General features: G+C 46.2%; 1 protein-coding gene and 1 long non-coding RNA gene across 2 annotated transcripts in view; both read left to right on the top strand.

Moving 5' to 3' along the window:
- Window positions 1-27,211, top strand: part of LOC116966236 (nuclear factor 7, brain-like) — an 87,753-nt gene that overhangs the window by 55,651 nt on the left and 4,891 nt on the right. The window lies entirely within an intron of this gene.
- Window positions 2,910-14,536, top strand: LOC116966187. The gene is made up of 3 exons (XR_004409916.1): window positions 2,910-2,920; window positions 3,484-3,489; window positions 14,446-14,536. It is a non-coding gene; the product is annotated as an uncharacterized LOC116966187 (long non-coding RNA).

The following is a 27,211-nucleotide window of genomic DNA, read 5'->3' as shown; positions in this document are numbered from 1 at the left end:
TCATCCTACCACAACTAGAAAGCAGCCCTGAACTGTTATCTACCTCATTGGTTGCCCTCGGACTATCCTCGATCAGACTTTACTGGCTCTACCTTGCCCTAAACATTATTCCCTTACGATATATCTATAAATGCCTCAATTAGAATCACTTGTTGTCTTTCCACTGACTGGTTAGTACACGACAACAGCTTGTCACTGTACTTCGGTACATGTGACATGTGGTCTGTTCCACCCACCCAACCAGGAAGGCAAATTCAATGCTAGCATTTATATAAAGAGGACTGGAATACAAAAACAGATATGTAATGCTGAGGCTGTATATGCCGCTGGTCCGGCCACACTTGGAGCACCGTGAGCAAATTTGGGCCCCATATCTGAGGAAGGATTTGCTGGCTCTGGAGAGGGTCCAGCAGAAGTTTACAAGAATAATTCCAGGAATCAGTGGGTTAGCATTTGATGAGCGTTTGACAGCCTGGGCCTCTACACGCTGGAGTTTAGAAGGTTGAGGGGGCACCTCATTGACACATCCAGAATAATGAACGGCCTAGATAGAGTGGATTTGGAGATAAAGTTTCTACTGGTGGGACTCTATGACCAGAGGCCATAGCCTCAGAATTTGAGGGTGCTCTTTTAGAAAGAAGGTGAGGAGGAACATCTTTAGTCAGAGGGTGGTTAATTGGGGGAACATATTGCCACAGAGGGCTGTGGAGACCAAGTCAGTGGATATTTTGAAGGCAGAGATAGACAATTTCTTGATTAGAATGGATGACAAGGGATATCGGGAGAAGGCAGGAAAATGGGATAAGAAGGGACAGTGATCAGCCATGATTGAATGGCGGAGTAGACCCGATGGGGCGAATGGTTTAATTCTACTCCTATAACTAGTGCACTTGAATCTCTGGTGCGACATCGCTGGGCTGTTGTGAGGCTTCCAAATGCTTCTTGCCACGAGATGGAGGATGCAGTGTGTCTCAGCTCCGTCCGACGCAGTCGGGATGAGTGCAGCGCCGTACCAAGGCAGGTCGCTGGGACTGTCCATCTCTGTTGAGGAATGGCCGGGCTCTTCCTCAGTGGTGAAGTACACTTGCAGGATGACCACGGATGAACCCCCCCCCCCCCCCCCAGAGATACTGCCTGACCCGCTCGGTTACTCCAACACGTTGTCTATACCTTTGGTAGAAAGAAACATATGCAATTAATCGTTTATATGAAGAGGTACAGGAGTGTGGAAACACATACATCCAGATTCATGAATAGTTTCTACCCAGCTGTCAGGCATCTGCAACATCCTGCCAACCAGAGTTGGTCCTGACCTCCCATTTACCTCATTGGAGACCCTCAAAATATCTTTAATCAGAATTTACTGGACTTTATATTGCACTAATCGCTATTCACTTTATTCTTTATTTATTCACCATTACAGGAAGGATGGAGAGGTTTGGGATATTATGTAGAAAGTCGTTTACCAGAATGCAGCCTTGATTAGCGGGTATGACTGGCCTCGACCTGAAACTTCACCCATTCTTTCTCACCAGAGATGTTGCCTGTCCCGCTGAGTTACTTCAGCTTTGTGTCTATCTTCCCTTTATCCTGCATCGGTACACTGTGGGTGGGTCGATTGTAATCACGTTAGGTCTTTTCACTGACAGGACAGCACACACAAAAACATTTTCACTGTACCTTGGTACACATGACTATCAACTAAATGAAATTAAACAAATTTCATCAGTAAAGTTTGTTCATGAAAATATGTGTGGCAGACAGATCTGGCTGCCCCATAACAGGAAGGATGTGGTGACCTGTTTGTGACTGCTTTGCATGGACCTGTAGATTGTAGGTAGGATGGTAAAGAAGGAGTAGATATGTCTGCCTTCATCTCTTGGGGCTTTGAGTGTGAGATTCAGGATGTCATGATACAGCTTTATAAAACTTTGGTTAGACGACATTTGGAGTATAGTGTGCAATTCTGGTCGCCCCCATTACATGAAGGATGCTGAGGTTTTGGAGATTATGCAGAAAGACGTTTACCAGAAATGCTGCCTTGATCAGAGGGTATTAGCAATAAGGGGAATGTGTACAAACTGGGATTGTTTACTCTGGAGCAGAGGACACCTAAAAGAAGTTTATGAAAATATGGGAGGCTTGGAGAGGGTAGACAGCCAGAGTCTTTTTCCCCAAAGTTGGAAATGTCAAAGACTAGAGGTCATCGCTTTCAGGTGAGAGGGGCAAAGTTTAAAGATGTGCAGGGCAAAATGTTTTTTACATAGAGAGTGGGTAAGTGCCTGAAACGCGCTGCCAGGGGGCAGTGGTTCGCACACTGACCTTCCACACGCTGACCTTTCTGTCTGCTTCAGTTTTATTCAGTGTTATTTATCACGTTGTTGCTTTTGAAAGATTTAAGCGGGTATCGGACGGTCGTTAAGGGACCGGACTACGAGCACGGGCTTCCTGGCGTGCAGGTACAGTCCCTCAGTCCGTCACAGTCCCTAAATGATGGGTAAAAAATACTAAATAACGAGGGTGAGCGAGGGGCTGTACCTGCACGCCAGCTCAAACGCCGGATCCCTTAATGACCATCCGATAACCGTTTAAATCTTTCCCATCCACCAATACATCCACAGTTCACAATGAGTCTGAAGAAGGGTCGAGACCCGTAACGTTGCCTATTCCTTCTCTACATAGATGCTGCCTCACCTGCTGTGTTCCTCCAGCTTTTTTGTCTAAAATGTGTTGTCCTCCAAAGTTCAAATGGTGATTATCTACCCGCATCAGACAGCTTTAAGAAATTCCTCCATTAATTTTATTCAAAGGAACGGGTCAGTAATACTTGGAGGTCAAAACACAATTATATTTACTGACGAATGCATATTGGTTGGTGACACATCAAAATAACAGTGTTAACAAAATAACGATGGCAATAGTAGCTAACGATGGTAGCAATTAACAAGTCATAACAGTGACAGTTAACACATCGTTTTTGTCTCAGAGGAATGAAGTGATAAACGTCTCCAATCGTTCTGCAGTACTCATTAAATCCCCCCCTCCCCCCCCCCTTTCATTCCCTCACCCCCCCCCCTTCTCCCCCTACCCACCATAGGCGTCCCGCTAATTTTACTATTCGGGTCCCATAATTATCATCCCTTCCACAGTCAACAATGGATCATTGTGGGCTCCATTTTCCCTTGGACATCGGGACATTGACCACAAACGCACTGACTCCAACAGGTACCCAGTCTGTGCCTCCTCCAGCACAGCCTCCTGTGAGGATGACATCCACTTCTCTCAGTTCCTCCGTCTCCGCCGCATCAGTGCTCCAGATGAGGTGTGTAGGAAGGAAATGCAGATGCTGGTTTAAACCGGGGATGGACACAAAAAGCTGGAGTAACTCAGTGGGACAGGCAGCATCTCTGTAGAGAAGGAATGGGTGACGTTTCAGGTCGAGACCTTTCTTCAGACTGGTTCTGGATCACAGAGGGGGAACAGCGAGAGGTCTTCTACTCCAAGACATCGGAGGTGTCCTCTTTCTTCAGGAAACAGGGCTTCAACTCTACTGCTATTGATGGTGCCCTCACTTGTATGTCCACCACTATCTGTACATCAAATCTCACCTCCCTCCCCACCAGAGAGAATAAGCGTAGCGATCCCTGGTCTTCATCTTTCACCCCATCATCCCATCCCCAGGCGCTTTCCCCTACAACCCACCAGGGGAGGCTCCACTCTGTCCCTACACCTCGACCCTCACCACCATTCAGGAACACAAACAACCCTTTCATGGGAGGCAGAGATTCACTTGCATCTCCTCCATCCTCGTCTATGGCACTCGGTTCTCTCGATGTGGTCTCCTTTACATCTAAACGCCTCTACTTCCTCAGAAGACCGAGGAAGTTTGGCATGTCTGAAACTTAGAATAATTCAGAGTCCGCTGTACCAGAGTGAATGAATTGATGTTGATCGGACGAGGACAGTATAGGTCTTACTGAGGATGTGTAAATGGGAGCAGGGAATGATATTGGAAAAAATAATCCAAGAGAGGAAAATAACGCTGAATTCACTGAACTTCTCGCAACGTTGTCGTCGCCAGAAACGTGGCGACTCTCTCTGTACTGCCTGGGTGAGGTCTGTATTATACCGGATTACATGCAAAAACAAAGAATTTCACCGTCGCTTGATACATGTGACAATAGAGTATAATTGAATCATTGAGTTGAATTCAAGTTTGCACATGAGACTGTTAAATAAAATAACAGTATTTGCTATATAACGAATATTATTGTGCAGCCTAATATAATGAACAATTCACGATAGGAAACACGGATGTATTTAGTTTAAGGGAATGAAATTTACCCGAAGCTGATTACAAATGACATCGGCTTTCTGGTCAGGGATGTGATTGACGGGGCTGAGCTCCGCCTCTCCTCAGCCGGGCCCCGCCCCTTTCATTGATGGTTCCACAGCTCCGGGCTCCCCCGGGTCCTAAAGCCCGTCCACACGTTGTTGTTCAAAAGGGAACTGCAGATGCTGGAATATCGAAGGTACACAAAATTGCTGGGGGAACTCAGCGGGTGCAGCAGCATCTATGGAGCGAAGGAAATAGGCGACGTTTCGGGCCGAAACCCTTCTTCAGACTGATAGGGGGTGGGGAAAGAAAGAAGGACAAAGGGAGGAGGAGGAGGAGCCCGAGGGCGGGCGGATGGGAGGAGACAGCTAGAGGGTGAAGGAAGGGGAGGGGGGGAGGGGACAGCACGGGCTAGCCAAATTGGGAGAATTCAATGTTGATGCCAAGGGGACGCAAGGACCCCAGACGGAATATGAGGTGCTGTTCCTCCAATTTCCGCTGGTGCTCACTCTGGCAATGGAGGAGACCCAGGACAGAGAGGTCGGATTGGGAATGGGAGGGGGAGTTGAAGTGCTGAGCCACCGGGAGATCAGGTAGGTTATTGCGGACTGAGCGGAGGTGTTCGGCGAAACGGTCGCCCAACCTACGCTTGGTCTCACCGATGTAGATCAGCTGACATCTAGAGCAGCGGATGCAGTAGATGAGGTTGGAGGAGATACAGGTGAACCTTTGTCGCACCTGGAACGACTGCTTGGGACCTTGAATGGAGTCGAGGGGGGAGGTGAAGGGACAGGTGTTGCATTTCTTGCGGTTGCAACGGAAAGTGCCCGGGGAGGGGGTGGTGCGGGAGGGAAGTGAAGAATTGACGAGGGAGTTGCGGAGGGAGCGGTCTTTGCGGAAGGCAGACATGGGGGGAGATGGGAAGATGTGGCGAGTGGTGGGGTCACGTTGGAGGTGGCGGAAATGGCGGAGGATTATGTGTTGTATTTGCCGGCTGGTGGGGTGAAAGGTGAGGACCAGAGGGACTCTGCCCTTGTTGCGTGTGCGGGGATGGGGAGAGAGAGCAGCGTTACGGGGTATGGATGAGACCCTGGTGTGAGCCTCATCTATGGTGGCGGAGGGGAATCCCCGTTCCCTGAAGAACGAGGACATTTCCGATGCCCTGGTATGAAATGTCTCATCCTGGGAACAGATGCGGCGTAGGCGGAGGAATTGGGAGTAGGGGATGGAGTCTTTACAGGGGGCAGGGTGGGAAGACGTGTAGTCCAGATAACACGTTGTTGTCCAGCCTGACTTACCTCCTCTGGCGGCTTGTTCCATTTCCCCACGACCTTCTGTGTGAAAATATTGTTCCTCAGGTTCCGATTAAATCTTGCACCTCTCACCACAAACCTGTGTCCTCTAGTTCTCGACTCCACTACTCCGGGTAAAAGACTGTGCATTCACCCTATCCATTCACCTCTTGATCCCATGAACTTCAGCCTCCGGCGCTCCAATTAATTACTGCAGGGCGTCAGCAGTTTCAGCGAATGGGAATGCGTTTTGAACCAGGAAGCGGAGGTTAAAATGGCTGCGAAAGACCCGGTCGACAGTTTAACCGAGGAGATACTTTGTCCCATCTGCCTGGATTTCTTCACCGATCCGGTATCACTGGAGTGTGGGCACTACTTCTGCCGCTCCTGTATCACACAGAGTTGGGACAGGGAGGGGAGAAACTCCTGCCCGGAATGTAGAGAGGAGTTTACAGACCGCACCCTCAGGGTGAGTCGGGCCTTGGCGAGACTGTCTGAGAAAGCTCGAACACTGAGCCTGAATCGGACAGAGAAGGAAAGTAAACTTCAGTGCGAGGAACATCAGGAAGAACTGAAGCTGTTTTGTGAAACGGACAAGAAGCTGATCTGTGTGATTTGTGCAGCTGGGCGGGAACACAGAGATCACCGCTTCATGCCGGTTAAAGAAGCTGTTGAAACCTACAAGGTAAAAGCAAACCGATTTTGGTCGCATCATTGTTTAATTCCATCTTTATAATCTAACACTTTTATTCTCTGATTTTCAATCACAATCCCAGGATCAGGCGAAATCTTCCATCCAGTCTCTTACAAAAAAGAAATCAGGGATCCAGCGAATGGAGCAGCAACAGAAACAGAAGATTTCTGGAGTTCTGGTGAGGCTTTTAAGTTTCGATTTCCTGATCTTGTGTAGTTTTGATCCCTGTGATGCGTGTTATAATAGGGCAGCGCAGTGACACAAGTAGTGCTGCTGTCTCCTAGCTCTGGTGAGCGGGTTCGATCCTGACCTCGGGTGCTGCCCGTGTGGTTCATGCCTTCTCCCTGTGACCGCGTCGGATTCCTTCCACGTCCCCAATACACGCTGGTTCAATGGTCAATCGGTGACTGTTATAATCCCTGGGAAAGTGGGTGGTGGATGGATAAATGGGAATTAATGGGCACGTGAAAAGGAACAGGCAGCAGGGAATTGTATTGGGGGTAGAGGATTGATGGGTTATAACATTACCCTCACGACATTTCGTGAAGTCTGAAGAAGGGTCTCAAGCATCACCCGCTGAGTTCCTCCAGCATTTTTGTCTACATTAGACAAACTATTGAATTGCCAAAGGAAATAAAACATGCACAGGCCAAATGTCACCGTTAAAGTCGTGAGGAAACACAACCAGTGACATTATATATTAATCTTCACCTTTTATTTCATAGCAACAGTCACACAACCTTCAGTCCAAGATCACATCCCAGTATGCTGAACTGCACCAGATTCTCACTGAGAAAGAGCAACGCACACTGGCAGATATCCGTGAGGAAGAGAAGAAGATTCTGAATACAATGGAGAAAAATCTTGGAAAGATTCAAGAGAATTTAAATTCCATTCAGGAGGAACTCTTAAAGTTGCAGCAACAGATGGATCAAAAAGACAGTCTGGTGTTTCTGAAGGTGAGGGCTTACGCTACAGTTTGGTGAAGTGAAAGTGCAGTAACAAAATGGTGGGTGACATTTCGGAAATAAATGCTGCATTTACCAGTAATTCAGAACTGAGTAAATGTTTCCTCTGTTCCAGCTGTTGTTGTTCAGAGACTAATTGGCCTCCCGCTGAATCTATGGGATCTCAGGACTGCCTGGCCGGAATGTAGAGAGGTGTTTGTATTATGTGGAGTTTAGAACAATGACAGGTGATCCTATATCTGATCCCAAGGACCACGAATGGGCAGAGGGCAGTGAATATCTGGGAGTCTCCAGCCAAGAGACTCTGACAGGTTTTACATGTTAGACATATTTTAAACCAGAGGAGAATACATTTTTAAAAAAACAATGAATTGTAATCGATGGAAATGAGGCAAAGAGGAGGAGTTCAGTCCTGGGCTAGATCAGCCATGGCCACATTGTGGGGATTAACATTGCAATCTAGAACGTGGCGCACACATCAGATTGATCATCTATATCCGGTTCCCATCAGCAGTGGGTGGTCACCTTGGGGGAATTTGCTGTTTGTTTTGTCCACCTTGTTTCACCATAGAATGACATCCCATTCTATATCATAGACAGGCCATTTGGCCCATCCTATCCAGTCATGTTTCTGCTCCACTTATCATCCCTCTCATCTACTCTCCACACCCGGTAACAATACCCCAAATCCCAGGAGCCCTAATGTGTTTATCCTGCTTGCACTTAAATTTATCTCAGCTGTTGGTTTCAGTCCCTACAGTGCAGTGAGGTCCATGTTCTCATGACTGCATTCCTTTCGGTAATAATTGAAGACCACGTTACATTTCAGCTTTGATTATTAGTCTCCCCTTCGATTTGAGATATTATTTCATCCCCACCCATTTAAATCTGCCGATAATATTAAATTCCCTCTCATCATTCCTGACATCTTCTCCAGATGAAATGCCATGACCTGCCCAGTCTTTTCATTAAGTTCCATCCTCTCAGTTAAAGCGTCATTCTCATGAACATTCCTTGTGTTTCCCCAATCGTTCTACATCTCTGCGACAATATCCGCTTTCTCTCTGCATGACAGTGGTGATAAGAGTTGGGAAATGGGAATTATCAGAGGGTTGTAGAAATTTGGTGAAATTCCCGCTGTCGGGATGAGGACGGTCCATCTCAATCAATTGAGATTTGTGTTTTATTTCTTTCAGGGGGAAGCTGGTCGCAAGCGAAGGTAGGACATTGTCTTGATGGAAACATTGTAAGTTTTTGAGGAACAACTCAAAACATTTCTAATGCTCAGTTTATAACCAGCTGTTAAATATTTGCAGGGTTCGTGATGAAGCCAAACCATTGTCCGTGGTAGATGAAGCCTTGCCGATTGAAAAGTTTCATTGCCCTGCTTCGTTCAACACGGCATTCAAAGAAACATCTGATGACATCAAGTCATACCCTGCACTACAGTTTGGTGAAGTGAAAGTGCGTAGTCACAAAATGGTTGGTGACATTTCAGAAATAAATGCTGCATTTACCAGTAATTCGGAACTGAGTAAATGTTCCCTCTGTTCCAGCTGTTGTTGTTCAGAAACTAATTGGCCTCCCGCTGAATCTATGGGATCTCAGGACTGCCTGGCCGGAATGCAGAGAGGTGTTTGTATTCTGTGGAGTTTAGAACAATGACAGGTGATCCTATATCTGATCCCAAGGACCACGAATGGACAGAGGGCAGTGAATATCTGGGAGTCTCCAGCCAAGACACTCTGAGGGATTTTACATGTTGGACACATTTTAAACCAGAGGAGAATACATTAAAAAAAATCGGGGAATTGTAACCGATGGGAATGGGGCAAAGAGGAGGAGTTCAGTCCTGGGCTAGATCAGCCATGCCCACATTGTGTGGATTAACATTGAAATCTAGAACATGGCGCACACATCAGATTGATCATCTATATCCGGTTCCCATCAGCAGTGGGTGGTCACCTTGGGGGAATTTGCTCTGTTAGTTTTGTTCACCTTGTTTCACCATAGAATGACATCATAGACAGGCCATTTGGCCCATCTTATCCAGTCAAGATTTCTGCTCCACTCATCATCCCTCCCATCTACTCTCCACACCCGGTAACAATACCCCAAATTCCAGGAGCCCTAATGTGTTTATCCCACTTGCATTTAAATGTATCTCTGCTGTTGGCTTCAGTCCCTCCAGTGCAAGTGATGTCCATGTTCTCATGACTGCATCCCTTTCGGTAATAATTGAAGACCAGTTACATTTCAGCTTTGATTATTGGTCTCCTTTTCGATTTGAGATATTATTTCATCCCCACCTATTTAAATCTACCAATAATATTAAATTCCCTCTCATCATTCCTGACATCTTCTCCAGATGAAATCCCACGACCTGCCCAGTCTTTTCATTGTTCCATTCCCTCAGTTATGACGTCATTCTCATGAACATTCCTTGTGTTTCCCCCATCGTTCTACATCTCTGCGACAATATCCGCTTTCTCTCTGCATGTCAGTGGTGATAAGAGTTGGGAAATAGGAATTATCAGAGGGTTGTAGAAATTTGGTGAAATTCCCGCTGTCGGGATGAGGACGGTCCATCTCAATCAATTGAGATTTGCGTTTTATTTCTTTCAGGAGAAAGCTGGTCGCAAGCTAAGGTAGGACATTGTCTTGATGGAAACATTGTAAGTGTTTTGTGGAACAACTCAAAACATTTCAACTGCTTAGTTTATAACCAGCTGTTCAATATTTTTAGTGTTCGTGATGAAGCCAAACCACTGTCAGTGGTGGATAAAGTCTTACCGATTGAAAAGTTTCATTGCCCTGTTTCGTTCAACACGACACTCAAAGAAATACCTCATGACTTCAAGCGAGGTACCTTTTCCATTATTCTTGTTTCTGGCATCTAAGCCGTACACCTGACACCTTATCATTCCCCAGCCCCACACAGTTTTACCTTCTCCCCAAAATCCATAAACACAACTGCCCTGGCAGACCCATTGTTTCTGCCTCCTCCTGTCCCACTGAAATGATTTCCACGTACCTCGACTCCATCCTATTCCCGCCCCCCCCGGTCCAATCTGTACCGACCTATGTCCGAGATACATCCCATGCCATTCGTCACTTTAATGACTTCCACATTCAGAGCCCCCACCCCATCATCTTTACAATGGTCGTTCAGTCACTCTACACCTCCATCTCCCACCATGGAGGACTTAAAGCCCTCTCCTTTTCTTCCTCGACCGCAGAACCATCCAATTTCCTTCTACTAACGCTACTCCGCCCAGCGGAGCTGGTTCTCACTCTTAATAACTTCTCCTTCGAATCCTCCAAGGCCCTATCCCCGAACTCTATCTCTATTACACTGATGACTACATCGGTGCTACCTCCTGTACCCATGCAGAACTCATGGACTTCATCAACTTCACCACCAATTTCCATCCTGCAATCAAATTTACTTGGACTATCATCGACAGCTCCCTCCCCTTTCTTGACCTCACAGTCTCCATCACAGGAAATAGACTATCGATAGACGTCTATTACAAATGGGAGTTCTCCTCTCCCATCATAGACGAGGCCCACACTCTTGTCTCCTCGGTACCCTGCAGCTCTGCCCTTGCTCCCCTCCCCCTAGTCACAACATAGACAGAGTCCCCCTTGTCCTTACCTTTCACCCGATCAGCCGCTGCATAGAACACATATTCATCCAAAATTTCCACCACCTCCAATGGGATCCCACCACTAGCCACATCTTCCCATCGCCATCTCTTTCTACCTTCCACAGAGACCGTTCCCTCCACAACTCCTTGGTTAACTCATCCCTTCCCACCTAAACCACCCTCTCCCCAGGTACATTACCATGCAACCGCAGAAGATGCAACACCGGTCCCTATAACTCCTCCCTTGACTGTCCAGGAACCCCAACAGTCCTTTCAGGTTAGGCAGAGGTTCACTTGTACCTCCTCCAATCTCATCTACTGTATCCATTGTTCAAGATGTGCACTCTTATACATCGATGAAACCAAACGCAGACTGGCCGATCGTTTCGCTGAACACTTTTGCTCAGTCTGCCTGAACCTACCTGATCTCTTGGTTGCTGAACACTTCAATTCTCCTTCCCATTCCCACACAGACCTTTCTGTCCTAGCTCTCCTCCATTGTCAGAGTGAGGTTAAACACAAATTGGAGGAACAGCATCTCATATTTGGCTTGGGCAGCTTACAACCCAGTGGTATGAAATGTTGATTTCTCTAACTTCAGGTAGCCCGGGCATTCCCTCCCTCTCTCTATCCCTCCCCCACCCAAGTCGCACTAGTTTCTAATTTTCACCTAACAAACAACTAACAATGGCCTGTCTCCTATATCATCGTTATTTTTTACATATCTTCCATTCATTGTTCTTTATCTCTTTACATCGTCGCCTAGATCTCTTGTTTCCCTTATCCATAACCAGTCTGAAGAAGGGTCTCGAATCGAAACGTTACCCATTCCTTCTCTCCAGAGATGCTGACTGTCCCGTTGAGTTCCTCCAGCTCTTTGAGTCTATCTTGAGTTTAAACCAGCATCTGCAGTTCATTCCTATAGATCTTTAAACAATACATATATGCAAAGATTAATTCTATTGTGGACTGAAGGGAAATTGGAGATTTGATCTACCACTAAACTCATCAGCTGGGAAGCATCATAAAGTCAAAGGTTTAGACTCTCCTGCCTTGGATAAAATACTGCTCCTATTCACCTGATTTGTGCACATTATATACATCTTATAAACATTTTTAAAAGCATTCTGATGGGCTCCAAAGAAAAATGTCCCTGCCTGTCCAACGTCTCCTTCTAACCCAGCCCTTCAGATCTGATGAAATTATTGTAAATCCTTTTGCACCCTCTCTAATTTGCTAACAACCTTATTGTGTCAAATGCTGTATTTAATATCCTGACCTATGAAAGCATGAGTGACAAACACATTCTTCACCACCCTGCCTGTCACTGTTGCATCTTCCATGGCACTGTGTACCTGCAGCCCGAGATCTCTCAGTTCTATAAAGTTCCCCATTTACTGTGTATGTCCTGCCCTGGTTTGTCTCAGCAAAGTGCATCACCTCACCTTCACATGAATAAATCCCACCTGCCGTTCCTGAGCCCATTGGCCCAGTTCACAGGGATCACATTTACTCTTAGATAACTTTCTTCACTCTCCACAATGTTACCAATTTTTGTTCCATCTGCAAAATGACTAACCGTACAACCTACATACACATCCAATTGTCTATATAAATAAGGAACAACAGTGGACTCTGTGAAAAACAACCCTCTACCAACATCCCCTGTCTGTGGCTTTCAGGTAAATGTTGTATTCCATCGGCTAGTTTACCCCGGATTCCATGAGATCCAACCTTCCAGAGCGGCCTCTCATGCGGTGTGTAGAAGTTGCATCTCTCAGAGGGCAGTGAATATCTGGGATGTTGTGCCCAAGGTGGTGGTAAAATGCTGAGTTATTGGATATGTGCAACTTGGCTACAAATAAATATTTGATAGATCCAATATTTAAGATTATGGGGAACTCACACAGAAGAGGGATTGGTACCAGCTTAGATCAGCCATGACCACATTGAATGGAGGGGCAAGCCTGAGGAGCGGATCCTAATCCTGCTCCTGTTTTCTTGTGTTCCTATGCTCCTGTGTACCGATAAATTGACAGACTTGACACAGAAGAATTGAAGCAAAGATTAACAATACTTGTTCCTGGGACAATGAGTTTGTTGTGCGGGGTGAGATTGAGTAGACTAGGCCTGTGTACTCGAGAGTTCGGGTGTATAGGAGGAGATCTCAGTGAAACACAAAGTTCTTACAGGGCTCAGTGGGATGGATGCAGGGAGGATGTTTCCCCTCTCTGTGGGGTGTGGAGAATGGGCACCCTCTCAGAATGTGGGCTGCAACATGTAGGACAGAGATAAGGAGACATTACTGCACGCAGAGACTGGGGAACCTTTGGAATTCCCTGCACAGGTGGCTGTGGAGACTCAGTCATTCAGTGCTCTTGGAGCTGAGAGCCATGGTTGTACATTACAGCGTCGGGCCGTTTGGCCCATCATGTCCATGTCCACCTATTTCCCAGCTTTACTAATCGATTTGCCCAGATTACATTGGTATTCTTCTCACCTCACCTAGATAAGTGCCTCAAATATAATGATTAGATCTCACCACCGCCTCCTCTGTAGCATGTTCCAGATATCACCCACTCTCAGTGTAAAGAAAACTTACTACTCAGATCCACTTTAAAATTCCTTGCTCTCAATATAAACCTGCACTCTTGATCTGATATCCCTGCTGCAGCACCGATCTCTGCTGCACTCCACCAGTCACAGATCTCCAAGCATAAAAATCATCCTTCTACCTTCTACCTCCAACCACCAAGCCAATTTTGGACCCATTTCACCAGCTCGCCTTGGATCTCACCTGCCTTCACTTTCTGGACCAGCCTTACATGCGCAACATTGTCAAGTCCCTCAGTGAAGTTCATGTATTGGTTGACAATGAGATCAGTGTGTTCTTGGTTGTACACACCCATCAAATCCACCCGTGAATCCCCTCTCATTCAGCGACCCTACAACCACAAGTCTCCACCCATTCTGTCCAACACCTGGTCATTCAACCTCTGCTTCCTTCCATGGTCCAAGCCACCCCTCCCTCTCTCTCACCCTCCACTCAAAGAAACAGGGGCAGGTTATCTGGCCCCTCATGTCTCCCCCTCCCATTCACTATGATCATGGCGACTCCACCACACACCTCTACCTCCTCTTTAACAACCTCAAACTACCACTCACCTCAATATCCTCTTGCTCCGATCTGCCTCCATATTTGAATAGCCGGCTTCATTCCTCCATCCCCACCGCAATCTCGCAATCCTCCTCACTCTCCGCACTCGTCCTCCCCCTCCACCCTCCCCCACCTCACAAATTTATCCTCTCCTTCCCTGGTTAAAATCTCTGGGAAAGATATCTGTTGTCCACCCGATAAGGTTGTGGGTGAAAACTCGGGCAGGGTTCCAGTTGTCCGCCCGCCTGTGCCTGAGGCCGAGCGGCTTCTCCCCTGGTCCCGGGGCCGCGCTGCCCGAGTCTCCCCCCGACCCCCGGGGACTCTCTGATTCTCTGCTTCTCCCCCCAGTCTCCGTCACCCTGGATGTGGAAACAGCGCATCCGCAGCTCGAGGTGTCTGAGGATTGGAAGATGGTGAGACGGACCTGGACCGAGAGGAGTCTCCCTGACACCGGGAAGAGGTTTACAGGCTGGGAGTGTGTGCTGGGATCGGAGGGATTCACATCGGGGAGATATTACTGGGAGGTGGAGATGGCGGGGAGTCAGTGGTGGAGGCTGGGAGTCGCCACAGAGTCTGTGGAGAGGAAGGGACGGGTCGACCTGACCCCGGAGAATGGGTTCTGGATCATCAGGCGGTGGTTTGGCGAGTTTGATGCATTCACCTCCCCTCCATCCCGTCTCCCCGCGCGTCCCATCCCCGGGAGGGTGGGAGTTTATCTCAGTTACGAGTCCGGGACAGTTTCATTTCACGACGCGGACACCAAGTCCCATCTCCACACCTTCACTGGGAACAAATTCACGGGGAAATGTTATCCTTTCTTGGCGCCTTGGGATAGAAACAACTGGCTGAGAATCTGCTCCGGTTCCGCTCCGGGTGTGTAAAAAAAAAGTAAATGTGGGAAGAGTGAAATAAACAGCAACTGAAATCAGAGCTGTCTGTCTGTCTGTCGATCCGTTCATTTTAACGCGTTAACCGCGTCCGGCAACGGAACAGAAATTACTTTTCTTGATTCCGTTGGCATCTAAAAAGTTTCAGAAGTGATAAATCTGGCTGTAAATTTTTTAAATCGTCCATGTTTCTCAAGTGGGTTTATACATAGAAAATGAAAACGCATCTGAAGAAAAATTTACAGCCAGATTTATCACAGGACCTGGCATTGGGAGATAAAACAACAAAAACAGACTTGGTTGGTAGTCTTTCTGCGGAGTTTAATGTTATAATAGAGCGATTGTCCTTACTTTCTTTTTCTTTCTTTTCTAGGGTCTACTTTCTTACTTTACTTCCTACTCTAACTTCTTTTCTAAGGGGCTTTCTTTTCCCAACACTCTCCTGCACTTCACAACTCTTGCGCACCTTCTTTACTTTCCTTACTTCTATCTTTTTCTTAAAGCTTTAAAAAAAAAAAAAAATGAAGCGGTACAAAAAAATGTATTAAGATATATGTGTTGTGTGTTATTGTAATTTACCGTACTTCTAATAAAAAAAAAAAAAAAAAAAAAAAAAAAAAGATTTATCACTTCTGAGAATTTTTAGATACCAAAGGAATCAAGGAAAAACACAAATAATGCCTTACTGTTGATGAAATGCAGTGAGCAAACGCGATAATTCACAATATTTTCAATGTTTACCAAGCACTTTAGCTGCTGTAGTCCCTTCAGTTCTCGCTTCTCTATACCTTCATTTCGCTTCACATTTGGAATTCTAAAGTTGGGTACATGTCTCTCACACTTACCCCGACGCACAATTTTTTTCCGCGCAAAAATTCAACATTTTGGCGGTTTTTAACAGGTAGTAAAGTACGCGTTTCTAGCATTAATAACATGTACGGGAAGTGCCGGATGTCTTCCAGTTGGATTTAGTGGCTCCGTGCGTCGAGCCCTATGACCCAGTGACCTTTCGTGCAACCCCCTATCGGTTAATTGGCTTGGCGTATGTGTAAAATTGTCGCTATTGTGTGCAGGATAGTGTTCATATGGGGGTCGCTTGTCCGTGCGGACTCGGTGAGCCGAAGGTCATGTTTTCGCAAATGTAGCTAGAAATCAAACCAAACCCAAAGGTCAGAGCATTGGTACTTGCATAGATGGGGCAGCCAATTGCCTCTTAAACGCCACTATCGCATCTGCCTCCACCACCACCACCCCTGGCAGCGCGTTCCAGGCACCCACACCCCCTGTGCCCCGCACATCTCCTTTTAACTTCCCCCAGCCGGCGCATGCAGGAAAGTGTTAATGTGCGGGGATGGTTGGTCGGTGCGGACTCGGTGGGCCGAATGGCCTGTTTCCCAAAACTAAACATAACGAAGTAGAACTGATTATCAGACAAAGTCAACCTTTGCAAACTGCAATACATGTTAAAGGGTCATATAATATCCTTTAAAGTAACCATACACGCAAACATAGATTGCCCCGAAGGCTGCTGCATGAGAGACAGGTGCACTGTTGTGGATTAAAATGAGGGCGGAGGGAGGTCTCCGGGGGGGAGGGGGGGGGGGGGTTGCTGTGAACGGAGATGCGGGTGGCGGGTCCCACTGCCCCACCGGTGTAACATCTCCTCAGGTTACACCCGAGGCTCCGTTCCTTTCTGTCCTGCCTTAGTCTTTCACAAGCCCCTTGCTCAGCTTTGTCTTTTTTCAGGCCAGTTTAATGTCTAACTATCCCCTCCCTCGCGTGAGATTAGTTGGAAGCAAATATCCTAGAGCAGTGGTTCCCAACCTTTTTTTAGCTCATGGTCCCGTTGGGATCTTTTAATTTTTCTGTGCCCCCCCCCCCCCCGCCCTGACATTATTAGCGGAAAAAAAGTATTTCAATATTATAATACCTTCCATAAGTGTCTATTAATTGCACATATATTCTCTTTTATTCTATTCCACAAACATCAAAAATATTTCAACTACATTTTGAATTTATTAGAACTGAAATTTAGGAGGCAACAGGGTGGTAGCTCTGTGGCCCCCTTCACTGGCATCAGCCAATCTTCCCTGTCCCGCCTGCAACTGGTCCAAAACGCCGCAGCGAGACTCCTGACGGGCACCCGAAAAAGGGACCACATCACCCCGATCCTGGCCTGTCTCCACTGGCTCCCTGTGCGGTTCCGAATAAACTTCAATAATAATAATACATTTTATTTAAGGGCGCCTTTCAAGAGTCTCAAGGATTTAGCAGGTAGAGGAAAAACATTTAAGGGGAATGAAATAAATAGTAGAGACATGACTAGTACAGACAGAATTCAATTCAAAACACAATATGAAGCAATTAATGCACAGATGAAAAGGGAGGGGGACGTGGGGCTAAGGATAGGCAGAGGTGAAGAGATGGGTCTTGAGGCGGGACTGGAAGATGATGAGGGACACGGAATTGCGGATCAGTTGGGGGAGGGAGTTCCAGAGCCTGGGAACTGCCCTGGAGAAGGCTCTGTCCCCAAAACTGCGGAGGTTGGACTTGTGGATGGAGAGGAAACCGGCTGATGTGGATCTGAGGGACCGTGAGGGTTGGTAGGGGGAGAGGAGGTCAGTGAGATATGGGGGGGGGGGGGGCAGATGGTGGAGGGCTTTGTAGGTGAGGATCAGGATGTTGTAGGTGATCCGGTGGGAGATGGGAAGCCAGTGAAGTTGTTTGAGGACTGGAGTGATGTGATGCCAGGATTTGGTGTGGGTGATGAGTCGGGCGGCTGCGTTCTTGTTCAAGATACTCCTCCATGTCTACAAAGCCCTCAATGGGCTTGCCCCCACCTACATTAAAAGTCTTCTCACCCACCACTCCACCTCCAGGCCCCTCAGATCGGCCGACATGGGGCTGCTGAATATCCCGCAGTCTAGGCATAAGCTCAGGGGCGACCGCGCCTTTGCGGTTGCAGCACCTAGACTGTGGAACAGCATCCTCTTTCCCATCAGAACTGCCCCCTCCATCGACTCTTTTAAGTCAAGACTAAATACTTATCTATACTCCCAAGCCTTTCCTGACGTCCTCTGAGTGAGGGCTACATGTATATATGTATGTAGTCTGTTTTGTTGTGCTATTCTTATAACAAATGTAAAGCACTTTGGCCAACGAGAGTTTTTTAAATGTGCTATATGGAGCTTGCACGAAAGGTCACTGGGTCAGAGGGCTCGACGCACGGAGCCGCTAAATCCATCTGGAGGACATTCGTCACTTCAGGTATATGTTGTTAATGCTAAAAACCCGTACGTTCCTACCTGTTAAAAACCGCCAAAATGTTGAATTGTTGCGCTGAAAAAAATTGTGGGAGTCGGGGTAAGTGTGAGAGACATGTACCCAAGTTTAGAATTCCAAATGTGAGGCGAAATGAAGGTAAAGAGAAGCGAGAACTGAAGGGACTACAGCAGCTAAAGTGCTTGGTAAACATTGGCCGTGCAGATATCGGAATTGAAAATATTGTGAATTATCGCGTTTGCTCACTGCATTTCATCAACAGTAAGGCATTATTTGTGTTTTTTCTTGATTCCTTTGGTATCTAAAAAGTCTCAGAAGTGATAAATCTGGCTGTAAATTTTTCCTCCGATGCGTTTTCATTTTGTATGTAAAGACCCACTTGAGAACCATGGACGATTAAAAAAAATTACAGCCAGATTTATCACTTCTGAAACTTTTTAGATGCCAAAGGAATCAAGAAAAAACACCTTAGTTGATGAAATGCAGTGAGCAAACGGCCAATGTTCGCCAAGCACTCTGGCTGTTGTTGTCCCTTCAGCTCTCGCTTCTATCTACCGTCATTTCTCCTCACTTTTGGAATTGTGAAGTTGGCTAAATGTCTCTCACGCGTATCCCGATTTCCATAATTATTTACAGGCAAAAATTGACAATTTCAGCGGTGAGGTTTTAACGGGCCCGCTACGCTGGAAACAATGGTAAGTGCCTACCTGCAGTTCATCGCGTGTACTCCAGTTGGAGTAGCGTAGCAACAGTACGGGTCATGAGTCGTGACCCCACTGCCGTGAAACCTCCCTATATAAATAAATGTGACTTGACTTGACTTGATTGAACCTGTGGCCCCCTAAATCCCAATTTTTTTCTGTGCCCCCCTGAAATTTGCCATGGTATGGCCCCAGGTTGGGAATCACTGTCCTAGAGAATCTTTGGTTGGAAGTGGCCAGGACACCTTCACACTGAACACTTGCAGCCGAATAACATGCATTGCCCGGGACGGCAGCGAGCGCAGTGGACACACGCGGTAATGCGGTGGCAACTCGCTGTAATGCAGGGATTCAGCAACTACACGTCAGTGAAAACATATTGAACCAGGGAGATAATAAAATGGCTGCGAAACGCCCGGCCGGGAGTTGGACTGAGGAGGTAGTTTGTCCCATCTGCCTGGATTTCTTCACCGATCCGGTGGCGCTGGACTGCGGGCACAACTTCTGCCGCTCCTGTATCACACAGAGTTGGGACAGGGAGGGGAGAAACTCCTGCCCGGAATGCAGAGAGGATTCTGCAAACCGCACCCTCAGGGTGAATCGGGCCTTGGTTAGACTGTCTGAGAAAGCTCGAACACTGAGCCTGAATCTCAAAGCGAAGAAAAGCAAATTTCAGTGCGAGAAACATCAGGAAGAACTGAAGCTGTTTTGTAAAACTGACAAGAAACTGATCTGTTTGATTTGTGCAACTGCGCGGGAACACACGTCTCACAACTTAACGCTGATAGAAGAAGCAATTGAATTCTACAAGGTAAAACCAAATCACTTTTGATCACATCATTGTCTAATCTTTTCTTCCTTGTCTGACATTTTTATTCTCTGATCTGAAACCCAACCCCAGGAACAGGTGAAATCTTCTTTCGAATCTCTCACAGAAATGGAATCAGAGATCCAGAAAATGGAGCAGGAACAGAAAAAGAGCATTTCTGGAGTTCAGGTGAGGCTTTGGGCTATTGATTTAATGTTCTTGTGTGGATTTGATGCAGTGATGTGTGCAATAATTGGGAGAGAGGGATGGGAGGAGTGGGAGAGGGATGAGGAGAGGGAGATGGAGAGGGGGAGGAGAGAGTGATGGGGGAGGGGAGGGGAGAGGGAGAGAGGTGTGGGGAAGGGGGGAGATGGGGTACCACCATGAGGTACCATCTCCAGTTTAAATTCAATTTGGAATATTTTGGAGGACCAAGAAACCAAGAATCAAGAACCTTTATAGAACTCAGTAGTTGAGAGCCAGAACTCTTGGTAGAGGTTGAGCAGCCAAGGACTTTACTCCCTGGACCACAGCAGTCTGTGGCAGGTGTATAATATCATGAAATGAAATGATATGTTGGATGGTCAATCTCGTACCCTTAGTATGGGGGTCGAGAATGTGGAGCATTTTGGTTTTAGCTGAGAGGGAAAAGATTTAAAATGAATGTGAATGACAACTGTGGAAGTACTAGGGTACATGGAACGAGCTGCCAGATGAGGTAGCATACTCGGGTACCGTAACAACATTTAAAAGATATTCAAACAAATTTGTGGAGAGCACCGTTTTAGAACTGTCTTGGCCAAATGCGGACAAGTGGAACTAGTGCAGATGGGGCGTGTTGGTCGGTATCTAACACTTTTTCATCATTGAGCTGACGGTCCCATGGGAGGAGGCTGTGGATGAGGCTTATGAAAGGAAAAAGCTTTGATATTCAAACCTTGCAGCAGAGGAGAGAGGTTGGAGTGTAAGGGTGTGTCCAGTGGCGGTGGGGTGCAGGGGCTTTGTAGCCAGTTCCACCGCAAGGCTCCTGAGGGAAGTAGGAGTCAGAGGGCAGGCACAAAGGAGGGCAAGAAAAGAACTTGCCAATGCTGCCGAACGGAGCAGTCACTGGCTGTGGCTGAAGAGGATAGATGCTGTCTGGGCTGCCACGTGACCATCTAGAGACCAGCAATAAGACACACACCCAGGTCTGATCACCCTGCGGTGGGCCTGCCTCGACTGAGGATGTCTTGTGATAAAAGGCCGAAACACCCAGTGACGTTGAGGTACACAACTGAAGATGTGTCTGATTGTTACCAAATTCACTTGGTGGTCATACCCATGAATGTCAATTGTAGTGAAAATCTTAGGGATTGTAACACCCAGTCCTACTAATCAATCTTGCTGTGTGACTCTATGAAGTCTGTCATTCTAAGTGGTGCTGGTGTCTGCTACTTCTGATGACCTGGTTCTGTCCACTGAGGGTTAATGGACACATGAAATGGAATAGGCTGCAGGGAATTATACTGGGGAAATGGGAATTATTTGATTGTGCGTTACTTTCACATAATATTTCATAATTATCAAGACGAGTACTTAAATTGCCAAGGTAATGAAAGCTATGGATTAAATACATGTAAATGGGATTAGTGTAGATACGTACAGAGCCCAGCATGGACATGTTGGGCCGAATGGCATATTTCTGCACTCCAGAACTCGACATTGATTAGCTGATTGTCACATTCCATGTCATGAGGAAACACGGCAGAGTGACACATTATATATATATTTTTTTATTTAATTTTATTATTTATTTCGAACAGAATAAAAGAATAAAAAGCAAATGTGAAACAGCATACAAAAAACAAAACAAGAATATTTATAAAGTGTCATAAACAATATCTATAAATAAATGAAATCATATGTGCCCGAAAAGCAGCAGGAAGAAGCCAAAGCTTATTAATTCCCACCCCTTATTCAACTGCTTGTAATTATCTTATACAAATTTAGCTGCTATATGTACACCATATGTACACCATCTACTATATGCACACCAAATTAGTTACATTTGAACACTAATCAAATATTTACAAAGCCATACAAAAAAGAGAAATAAAATAAAAAACCCGCATATACTATACAGTATCTTAGTCATATATACAACCCATCACTCTATAATCACCCTTCCCAATACAATCAGTATAACAAATATCCCACTCACCTATCCTCATTCCAATACACCTTTAAACAAGTGTTTTTGTACATCTTTTTAAACTGATTGCTATGCACATACTTTTAAGAGTTGTTCTGTTTATGAGTTTTTTTTAATTATGTTCCCCTCTCAAATTATACCCACCCTGTCTTTCCATAAACAGTTTTTGTATATTTCTTGGAAGTAAATTATTTCTTGCTTTGTACATGATTTGCGCAGTCTTAAATTTAACCAGATCAGTGAACTTCAGTGTATGTGACTTTAAGAATAATAAATTGGTATGTTCAAGATATCCAACGTTATTGATAATTCTTATTGCTGTTTTTTGTAATGTGCATAACGGCTGTAGGTTGGTTTTGTAGGTGTTAACCCATATCTCCACACAGTAACTCAGATATGGCAATATGAGTGTATTATACAGAGTATGTAATAATTTGTGGTCCAGAATGTGTCTTGATTTTCCCAATTTTGCTATAGACTTTGCCAGTTTTGCTTTGACGTGGTTTATATTGATTTGCATCTTTCATCTGACAGGAAGAGTCACACAACCTTCAGTCACTGATCACATCCCAGTTTGCTGAACTGCACCAGATTCTCAGAGAAAGAGCAGCGCTTACTCGGAGATGTCCGGGAAGAAGAGGAGAAGATTGTAAAAACAATGGAGAAAAATCTTCAAGAGAATCAAGAGAATTTAAATTCCATTCAGGAGGAACTCTCAAAATTACAGGGACAGATAGACCACAAGGACGATGTGATCTTTCTGAAGGTGAGGGGTTACACTACAGTTGGCAAAGTGAAAGTGCACAGTAACAAAGTGGTGGGTTAAATTTCTGAAATAAATGCTGCATTTACCAGTATTTCAGTACTAGGTCAATGTTCCATCTGTCGAACTACTCACCACATCCGACAATAATGCCCCAAATTCCAGGAAACTTCATGTATTTATCCTACTTCAACTTAAATTTATCTGCAATATTGTCTTCAGGCCACCCTGTGAGTTCCACATTCTTTTTACTGTTATTCTTGTAGAATTTATTAAAGGCCATCATACATTTCAGGTTTTATTTTTCTTCTCCCCATAAGTAGTGACAATATTTCCAACCCCCACACATTTAAATCTGCCGCTGATCTTAAAATGTTCCATCACATTATCTCTGACATGTTACAATAAAAGACAAATGGTGCAGGAGTAGGCCCTTCGAGCCATTCAATATGATCATGTCTGATCATCCACAATCAGTACCCCATTCCTGCCTTCTCCACATATCCCCTGACTCCGCTATCATTAAGAGCTCTATCAAACTCTCTCTTGAAAGCATCCAGAGAATTGGCCTCCACTGCCTTCTGAGGTAGATCATTCCACAGATTCACAACTCGGGGTGAAATGTTTTTCCTCATCTCTAAATGGCCTATGCCTTATTCTTGAACTGTGGCCCCTGGTTCTGGATTCCCTGAACATCAGGAACATGTTTCCTGCCTCTAGCGTGTCAAATTCCTTAATAATCCTATATGTTTCAATAAGATCCCCTTCCATCCTAAATTCCAGACTATACAAGCCCAGCTGCTCCATTCTATCAATATATGACAGTCCCGCCATCCCGGGAATTAACCTTGTGAACCTAAGCTGCACTCCCTCAATAGCAAGAATGTCCTTCCTCATATTTGGAGACCAAAACTGCACACAATACTCCAGGTTTGGTCTCACTTCAGTCTAGTACAACTGCAGAAGGACCTCTTTGCTCCTGTACTCAATTCCTCTAGTTTTGAAGCCCAACATGCCATTAGCTTACTTCACTGCCTGCTGGACCTGTGTGCTTACTTTCAGTGACTGATGAACAAGGACCCCCAGACCCAGTCTGAAGAAGGGTTTTGGCCCGAAACGTCGCCTATTTCCTTCGCTCCATAGATGCTGCTGCACCCGCTGAGTTTCCCCAGCAATTTTGTTTTCCCCCCCAGATCTCTTTGTACTTCCCCTTTCGCCAATGTCACCATTCAGACAATCTGCCTTCCTGTTCTTGTCACCAAGGTGGATAACCTCACATTTATCCACATTAAACTGCATCTGCCATGCATCTGCCCACTCACCCACCCTGTGCCAAGTCCCTCTGCATCCTCATGGCATCCTCCTCACAGTTCACACTGTCACCCAGCTTTGCGTCATCTGCAAATTTGCTCGTTACTTTGAATCCCTTCATCTTAGTCATTAATGTATATTGTAAATAGCTGCAGTCCCAGCACCGAGCTTTGCGGTACGCCACTATTCACTGTCTGCCATTCTGAAAGGGACCCGTTAATCCCTCCTCTTTGTTTCCTATCTGCCAACCAATTTTCTATCCATGTCAGTACCCTACCCCCAATATCATGTGCTGTAATTTTGCCCACTAATCTCCTATGTGAGATCTTATCAAATGCTTTATGAAAGTCCAGGTACACTACATCCACTGGCTTTCCCTTGTCCATTTTCCTAGTTACACCCTCATAAAATTCCAGATTAGTCAAGCATGAATTCCCCTTGGTAAATCCATGCTGAATCAGACCGATCCTGTTACTGCTATCCAAATGTGCCGCTATTTCATCTGTTATAATTGACTCCAGCATCTTCCCCACCACTGATGTCAGGCTAACTGGTCTATAATTCCCTGATTTCTCTCTCCCGTCTTTCTTAAAATGTGGGGTAACATTCGCGACCCTCCAATCCACAGAATTTGATCCTGAATGTGTAGAATATTGGGAAATGATTACCAATGCATCCATGATTTCTAGAGCCACTTCCTTAAGTACCCTGGGATGCAGACCATCAGGCCCTGGTGATTTATCAGCCTTCAGTCCCATCAGTCTACCCAACACCATTTCCTGCCCAATGTGAATTTCCTTCAGTTCCTCTGTCACCCTAGGTCATCTGGCCACTAGTACATCAGGGAGATTGTATGTGTCTTCCTTCAGGTCGAAGGTACAGGAGCCTGAAGACTGCAACAACCAGGTTCAGGAATAGCTACTTCCCCACAGCCATCAGGCTATTAAACCTGGCTCGGACAAAACTCTGATTAATAACCACTTTCTGTTATTTGCACTTTATCAGTTTATTTATTCATGTGTGTATATATGTACATTATGGTGTATGGACACACTTATCTGTTTTGTAGTAAATGCCTACTGTGTTCTGTGTGCTTAAGCAAAGCAAGAATTAGGGACACATGACAATAAACTCACTTGAACTTGAACTTGAAGACAGATCCAAAGTACCTGTTCAACTCATCTGCCATTTCTTTGTTCCCTATAATAAATTCACCTGTTACAGTCTACGTTCTTGGCTAGCTTACCTTTGTACCTTATCTTCCCCCCCCCCCCCCCTCCCCCCTGTATTACCGTTTTAGTTATCTTTTGTTGCCCTTTAAAAGTTTCCCAATCCTCACTCAGGCTTCCCGCTCATCTTTGTTACGTTATACTTCTCTTTTATTTTTATACTGTCCTGGTCTTCCCTTGTCAGCCATGGTCGCCCCTTACTCCCCTTGGAATCTTTCTTCCTCTTTGGAATGAACTGATCCTGCACCTTCTGTATTATTCCCAGAAATACCTGCCATTGTTGTTCCACTGTCATCCCTGCTGGGGTATCTTGCCAGTCAACTTTGGCCAGCTCCTCCCTCATGGCTCCATGGCCCCCTTTGTTCAACTGTAATACTGACACTTCCGATATTCCCTTCTCATTCTCAAATTGTAGATTAAAACTTATCATATTATGGTAATTATCTCCTAATGGCCCCTTTACCTCGAGTTCCCTTATCAAATCCAGTTCATTACACAATACTAAATCCAGAATTGCCTTCTCCCTAGCAGGCTCCAGTACAAGATGCTTTAGGAATCCATGACGGAGGTACTCCACAAACTCCCTTTCTTGGGGTCCAGCACCAACCTGATTTTCCCAATCTACCTGCATGTTGGGCAAGAGTGACCATAATATGGTTGAGTTCTTCATTAGGATGGAGAGTGACATTGTTAATTCAGAAACAAGGGTCCTGAACTTAAAGAAAGGTGACTTTGAGGGTGTGAGGCGTGAATTGGCCAAGATAGACTGGCCAATGATTCTTAAAGGGTTGACGGTGGATATGCAATGGAAGGCATTTAAAAGCTGCATGGATGAACTACAACAAGTGTTCATCCCAGTTTGGCAAAATAATAAATCCGGTAAGGTACACACAATTGCTGGGGAAACTCAGCGGGTGCAGCAGCATCTATGGAGCAAAGGAAATAAGCGACGTTTCGGGCCGAAACCCTTCTTCAGACTGATGGGGGGTGGGGAAAGAAAGAAGGAAAAGGGGAGGAGGAGGAGGAGCCCGAGGGCGGGCGGATGGGAGGAGACAGCTAGAGGGTTAAGGAAGGGGAGGAGACAGCACGGGCTAGCCAAATTGGGAGAAATCAATGTTAATGCCATAAGGACGCAAGGACCCCAGACGGAATATGAGGTGCTGTTCCTCCAATTTCCGCTGTTGCTCACTCTGGCAATGGAGGAGACCCAGGACAGAGAGGTCGGATTGGGAATGGGAGGGGGAGTTGAAGTTCTGAGCCACCGGGAGGACAGGTAGGTTATTGCGGACTGAGCGGAGGTGTTCGTCTCATCCATACCCCGCAACACTGCTCTCTCTCCCCATCCCCGCACACGCAACAAGGGCAGAGTCCCTCTGGTCCTCACCTTTCACCCCACCAGCCGGCAAATACAACACATAATCCTCCGCCATTTCCGCCACCTCCAACGTGACCCCACCACTCGCCACATCTTCCCATCTCCCCCAATGTCTGCCTTCCGCAAAGACCGCTCCCTCCGCAACTCCCTCGTCAATTCTTCCCTTCCCTCCCACACCACCCCCTCCCCGGGCACTTTCCGTTGCAACCGCAAGAAATGCAACACCTGTCCCTTCACCTCCCCCCTCGACTCCATTCAAGGTCCCAAGCAGTCGTTCCAGGTGCGACAAAGGTTCACCTGTATCTCCTCCAACCTCATCTACTGCATCCGCTGCTCTAGATGTCAGCTCATTTACATCGGTGAGACCAAGCGTAGGTTGGGCGATCGTTTCGCCGAACACCTCCGCTCAGTCCGCAATAACCTACCTGACCTCCCGGTGGCTCAGCACTTCAACTCCCCCTCCCATTCCCAATCGGACCTCTCTGTCCTGGGTCTCCTCCATTGCCAGTGTGAGCAACAGCGGAAATTGGAGGAACAGCACCTCATATTCCGTCTGGGGTCCTTGCG

This window comes from Amblyraja radiata, chromosome 36, assembly GCF_010909765.2.
Source record: "Amblyraja radiata isolate CabotCenter1 chromosome 36, sAmbRad1.1.pri, whole genome shotgun sequence".
NCBI classification, from domain to species: domain Eukaryota; kingdom Metazoa; phylum Chordata; class Chondrichthyes; order Rajiformes; family Rajidae; genus Amblyraja; species Amblyraja radiata.
This window is presented reverse-complemented; position numbering and strand designations above follow the sequence as displayed.